At 49.4% G+C, this 6,764-nt stretch overlaps 1 long non-coding RNA gene across 1 annotated transcript in view; it reads left to right on the forward strand.

The window, feature by feature from the left end:
* The window catches only part of LOC107182033, a 4,299-nt gene extending 1,585 nt beyond the window's left edge, over positions 1-2,714 (forward strand). The window contains exons 2-3 of the long non-coding RNA XR_001512751.1: positions 925-928; positions 2,703-2,714. This is a non-coding gene — a long non-coding RNA (uncharacterized LOC107182033). The remainder of the gene's footprint in view (positions 1-924; positions 929-2,702) is intronic.
* Positions 2,715-6,764: the final 4,050 nt, after the last annotated feature.

Below are 6,764 nucleotides of genomic sequence, written 5' to 3' on the forward strand. Positions count from 1 at the left end.
CCTCTCCCTCCTCCATCTCCTCCTCCTCCATCTCCATCTCCATCTCCTCCTCCTCCATATCCTCCTCCTCCTCCTCCTCCTCCATCTCCTCCTCCTCCTCCTTCTCCTCTCCCCCTCATCCCCCACAATAGAAGGAAGAGGGTGGGCCAGACTGGCCCTCATCTGTCGTGGTGGCCTCTAGCTTCCCCCTCGGTAGGCTCCCCTCCACCTGCGTGCCTTCCTGAAAGGACGGATGGAAGGAAAGCTCGGACCTCTGTGGCTGGTAAGGGAGGGTGGGGTGGAGGAGGGATAAGCCATAGCACTCCCTCCGGGGCTCTGCACCTCTTCCCTGCGCCCACCCGTGCTGCCGCCCCATTCCTGTGTGCCGGCTCTCAGGCTGGGCTGCCCGATGTGCCCCGCTACAGAAGGTCTCTCAGGACAGGTCCCTCCCCAGGGCGAGTCCCCCTGAGCAGGCGAGGCCAGCGAGAGAAGCCTCCTGGTGGGGCCCTCTGGGAGGGCCTCCCTCTTGTGCAGACGGGAGCGGGAGCCGTGTGGTATTGTGGGAGGGAGTCTGATGTGCGTTCATGACTGTGACTGTCACCAACTTCCCCATTTCCCCGTCATGTGTTCCAAGCCCGGGCTAACCAAGAGGAGAGACTGTGATTTACGCCCAGAGTGAGTTGTCCTAGACCCCGACCTCAGCAGAGGGTAGGACAGAGCTCTCCTGTGTGTGTGTGGGGGGGGGGGGGGGGGGGCGCCGCATGGTGAGGAGTGTGTTCAGTTTGCCATCAAAACTTAGAACAGACCCTCTCTATTGGCCAACAGCTCATTGCAACAGTCCCAGGGAGGGTTTTGATGCTATACTTTCAGCACACCCCAGACCCAAAGAGGTTGGCTAACAACTCGGACACAGCAAAGACCCTGGGGCTGTGTTCATTTAACCAGAGATGTGTGTATACTACCCAGGCGCTATTCTCTCAGAGAGATCAGCCATATCCCTGCCCATCACAGGAAGGGTCAAAAGGATGAGATGGGCAAATTCATGTGATGAATAATACATTCTTAAGGCAGTGGTTCTCAACCTTCCTAATGCCGCGACCCTTTAATACAGTTCCTCATGTTGTGGTCACCCCCAACCATAAAATTATTTTCGTTGCTACTTCATAACTGTAATGTTGCTACTGTTATGAATCGTAATGTAAATATCTGATATGCAGGATGTATTTTCATTGTTACAAATTGAACATAATGAAAGCATAGTGATTAATCACAAAAACAATATGTAATTATATACGTGTTTTCCGATGGTCTTAGGCGACCCCTGTGAAAGGGTCGTTCGACCCCCAGGTTGAGAACCGTTGCTCTAAGGGGAGGGGTTTAAAATATACTTTGCTTCACATTATCCAGCAGAAGTCAATATCATTGCAAGTACTTCCCTAAGTTCCTGTTCCTCAGGAACGCCATTCACTTTAGGTACCCAGAGGTAACACTTTAAGGGGCACAGGGCAGGACTGTCAAATGGAAGAGGTGGTCTGGAGCTGGTAGGAAGGAACCATGAAGGATCCTGGACTGCCCAAGATGGCCTCATCCTGGGTAATCATTGCCCACAGTTGGCGGGACAGCTGACTCCCACCTGTAGCAGCATAGAAGCGCTCAGGCATGCGAAGGGAGGTCCTGATACCTTTCAGATGCCCTGTGAGATCAGAAACATCTTAGCCCTCGCTCAGGAGGGAGAAACCTGGACAGGAAATATGACCTTGGGCTTAGTCCAGGTAGCCATTGCCTAGAACAGAAGTCAAGGGGAGCAGTTAACCCTGACTCCCAAGGCCTCTCTGTTTGAGAAGGCAGTGGCATAGGAGGCAGGCAGCCTATCAGCCCTGTCGCTAATTTCGCTGTCTAATCTTGGCCAAAGCACATAAACACTCCCTGGGTGGAGAGCAAATGAGAAGGTGGAGGGAAAGTGCTTTGGCAAAGCTCCAAGCACCAGCCGAATGCAAGGCGGTGTGATGTCATGGTTTAGGCAGTGAGTGGGCTTTGGAGAGACGTGGGTCTGAGTGCAAATCCTGCCTCTGCTACTTCCTAGTTGTGCGACTTTGATCAAGTTACCTTATCTCCCTGTGCTTCAGTTTCCTTCTGTGTAAAAATGGAGAAGGTAACTGTTGTAACTGAAGGTAACTGTTGACTTGACGTGGTAAGCAGTCATTTAAAAAGTGGTGGTATTGTCCTAAACTAACTCTGGTTGTTAGGCATATTCCAGCCCTAGAAGTGAAGCTGAGGACCAGAGTAGGTGTCTGCACAGCAGAGGGCCCGGTGAATGGCTGTGCCGAAGACATGGGTGAACTTAGCTCTTCATACGGCCCTCTGCTCCGCTCTGGGAAAGCCCAGAATGTTCGTTCTCATTTGATGGGAATGAGAGTGAGGGTTTGAATAAAGGAGAGGTCAAGTACAGGGCAGTGACTGTCTCTGTGTGAGCTCAATGCTGTAATTGTGCCATGTAAACGGCGTGCACAGTGAACAAGGATGGGTTCAGTCTGGGGAGGAAAAGGACTGTTAGAAGACTCCTTTGTGGCACCTACAAGCCTGTGGGGTCAGATTATCCTCCTGTGCTCTGTGCAGTCTGGTCCTGAGCCCTACACAGAGATTGGAAGAAGGAGGAAGCCCAAACCTCACTCTCAGCTCTACCTCTGACTAACGGGGAACAAAAGGCGGGCAGATGAGAGCAGCGGAAGAGCACAACCAAAAACCTCGGGGCAAAGGGCTACCACAGGGGCTGGGAGGCTAGGTGGATTGCATGCCAGAGGCAGAAGATTGGGACCAGGATTTAAGGACTGGGATGGAGAAAGAAAATAGGATCTAAGTGGCCTAGTGTCTAGGCCTGTTGGTTGTCCCCCATAAATCTAGTGGGGAAGCCCCACATAGAGAAACGTGGGTAGTGAAACTTGGAAACAAATACGGGGGGCAGTGAGATGCACCTTAGCCTAAGAGGCCTTGTTGGAGGAGGGCAGTTTCAAGTAGGAATTTGAAAAAGAAAAGCGGCTTGCTTGGCAAAAACATAAGGGGGGGGGGGGTCTCCGAGGAGGAAAAGATAACCAGGGAGGGTGAGTAGCAAACAGGAAGCAGGTTGCCCAGGCCATGTAGAAACATGCAGTCAGATGGGGCTCAAGAAATATACGTATGGCTGTTCGGATTGTGAAAGGGAGGAGGCCTGAGGCAAAGGCGGAGGGCAGGCAGCTTCTGCTTATCCTACAGATGCTGGGCGATAAGGGCCATTCTCAGATGAGTTTTGAGTAGAGAGGAAGAGGAGAATCCAGGAGGCAGGGAATGAATCAGCAGAATTCGGCAGTGGGCACGGGGTAAACCTGAAATTGGGAAGGGATTCAAACTACACACCTGGGAGTGGGGCAGGAGCAGAGGCTGTTTGTAGGATTTCGAGGCTACTGGCTGCAGTGGGGAAACTGGGAACGCTGGCTAGGTTAGGGGATAGGGCACAGACCCCGAGTTCAGGGTGTGGCATGTTGAGTATCTGGTGGACCTGAGGAAAAGGCCTACAGCCAGGAGCAGACTGCGGGGTGAAGAGGGAAGGAAAAACTTCAGTTCTGTCCTCTCCTATCACCCCCACCCCAATCTGGAGACCAGTCTAAGCCTTCAGAAATACCTCTCTTAACACTCCCTCTCGCCACTGCCCCAGCTGACCGATGTTAAAACTCAATTCAAGTTCCTTTTTTTTTTTTTTTTTTTTTTGGCCTTCTCTCAAACCCAGCCTGTTACCAGAGTTTAGAAAATCCCACCTCACACCCACCTGAAGGTTCCTCTTTTCATCCCTGGATTCCTAGGAGCCATCAGTGTCAGCGCTCAGTTTGAGTATAGCTGCACATCCCTGCCCCACCTGTCAGGGCCTGGAAGCAACTCCAGGGAGATGCTGTGAGCTAGCTCTTGAACTTCCTCTTGGATTACACATTCGTTTGATTTTCAAGGGCTTTTACAAATGTGTAATAAAAATCAACAAATATTTACTGAGTGTCAAGCACTGTTCTAGGTACATAGTGTGAGCAAAGTTGGGTAGGTTATTTCAATTGAAAAATTTGTGTTTGGATTATAAGCTTAAAATGTTATGCAAACATAAAATGAACCTAGAGATGGTGGGGGAAGAACTTGATAGACGAGCTACAGAAATAACTTCCAGTGTGTCTCTCTGGGAAAATAAGCCACAGCAGCTGAAGTGTCTTAAAGGTGTAATTACAGAGAAAAGTGAAAACCTCCCGCATTCTGTAATCAGAAGGGTCAGCGTTGGGAGGAGGGGCTTGAAGGGGATCATTTGCTACTTTGTGCACAGCATGAGAAGAGAGGAAGTGAAATGAGTGCTGTGTTTGATGGCAAGGAAGAAAGGGATGATCGTGTAACCAAAGCAGCCTCTGGGCCCCCTCCCCCCACCAGTAGCTTGAAATTGACCTGTCCCCTCTCCCAACATGCTGTCCGGCTCCACACACCTGTGCCCTGGGTGAGAGTGGCGGCAGTCATCTCTTTTCGAAGAAACCCTGTAATCGGGCCTGGCCTTCGTCTGACTCACTTGAACAAACATCCCTGTGGTGGTGTCTTACTTCCTGGCTGCCACGTCTCCCGGAGGTGAGCCGCTCAGCTGATAAATAGAAAGAAACTTTGTTACAAAGAGGCCACCTGGCCGGCAAGGGTGTGTTCTGCCTTGTTTACCCTGGCTTTCATAAAAGCTGAAAGTTTGCTTGGGACTTCCAGTTTTGGCAGTCTTTGTAGCCTGGAGTGAGAGGTGGGGATGGCGGTGGGGGAGGTGGTGGTTCTGAGAGTGAAGTTGGGATGCTCATGACAACAGCCCTGCCCCAGGCTCAGGAGAGCCAAACCCAGCCCCAAAACTTCCCAGGGGACCTCCAAGGGGTAAGATGTGGGAACAGAGCCGTGGCCTGGGGGTTAGGAGATTGCCATGTGCTTCTGGGAGCCACAAGCCGTGTGACAATAGGGAAGCCCTCACCTGTGAAATGAGGGTGCTAGACTCACAGACAGACCTAGTCAATGTGGCACACTGAGGCTTAACCACAGAATATCATGTAACTCCATGCTTGTTAGAATAAGTGCATTCAAAACATCACTTGGTGAAGACAGTGCTTAACCCTTGTAGCTTTAACCTGTCTGTCCTGATCTCATTTAACAAGCGTTTATGGACTATTTCCTACATACTAAACTTGTGTGGGATTTTGCAAGTGATAAAGAGGTGAAAACAACCTGGCATCTCGTCTAGGAGTTCACAGAGGTGTGAGAGAGGAGTTCCCCACACAGGGAAGGCTGTGATGGGGCCAGGGTAGACATATAAAGTCTGCTGAGGGGCACAATGGGAGAGATCTAAGAAGGCCTCCTGGGGGAGCCTAGGGTGTAATTGGATGGTGTCAGTGGCTTTCAGATTTCTATGACTGGACCAACATAAGAAAAACATTTTACAACAAAACTTCATACCCACTTCACATGTGATAGGGTATCTCAAAAGTCTTAGGGGCAATTTTACACTTAAATCACATCAGAGGTATGAACTCTGCAAACTAACCAAAAAAACACAACTTGAAAATGTAAGAGTTTCCATTGTTTTACCTTTATGAATTTTTAATACCACATTTTCAATTTAAGTTTGTATTGGGAAGTGTCTATCATCAACGGATTGAGACAAACATCAAAATAAAAACTTACTCAAAATTCATAAAACTCAAAAAGAAATTATAAGTTTAAATAAAAACTTTCAAATGATGTTCTTTGAAAGTCTGTAGCATTTCTGTTTCTGACGTTATTAGAGCTTAAAACTGCACTAAGACGTTTGAAACACTCCTTACATATCTATATACTAGTATATAAAAGCCTAAGCGACCTTTCGACTGGTAGCTATGACACACAATGACCACCAGAGGGCAGACGCTCAATGCACAGGCACGGAAACGTGGAACAGACTGATGAATTTCAGAGGGAAGCGGGGAGTGGGGAGAGCAGGAAGAGATTAACCAAAGATCTTATATGCATACTAAAGGCCCTCAGCCTTGCCTGCGGGATTGGGCCAAAAAACGGCAGTCCAACATCCCCCAAGGGGTCCCAGATTGCGAGAGGGCGCAGGCCAGGCCGAGGGACCCCACTGGTGCACAAATCCGTGCACCGGGCCTCTAGTGTGTAATAACTGCAATGACATTTCAATAAAGGAATGCCTATATTACATGTGACATACTTTGGTACTTTTTTGTTCTATTCCATTCTAATCTTTTTAAAAGAATTTTTTTATGCTGATTTGCAACAGTTTAAGTTTATTTCACAATCCTATAGTGGGTTGTAGTCAGCAGTGTGATAGACACTGAGCTGGGTGAAGGCTCAGTTCCCTTAGACCAGTGAGAGAAGGTAAATTTGTGTTCTGACATCATCTCAGTACTGAAACCAAGATGGTCCCACGTGCTGAGATCCCAAGAGCGGCTGGAGGAAAAAGGATTGGGAATGAACGCTCAGCAGCAGCAGAAGGGGAATGAGTGGATGAGGACTGTAGGCACGCTTGCCAATGCACTGGTTTGGTGGCCATACTGTGGGAACCCAAAGGTGAGGGAGCTACACAAGACACTGGGGGAGGATCCTGTGAAGCTCTGCACTTGACAAAGTACCGTACTGCATGCAGGAGGGAGCTGTTCCTTCCCAAAGCTGGTAAAACAGTGACCTGACCTTGCTAACCGCACTTCGGGAGTCATCTACGCAGTGAGCAGGAATCCTTAATCCCAGTCTCTGCCTTCCACCAGATG

Source organism: Myotis davidii, unplaced genomic scaffold (genome assembly GCF_000327345.1).
Source record: "Myotis davidii unplaced genomic scaffold, ASM32734v1 scaffold233, whole genome shotgun sequence".
Taxonomy (NCBI): Eukaryota; Metazoa; Chordata; class Mammalia; order Chiroptera; family Vespertilionidae; genus Myotis; species Myotis davidii.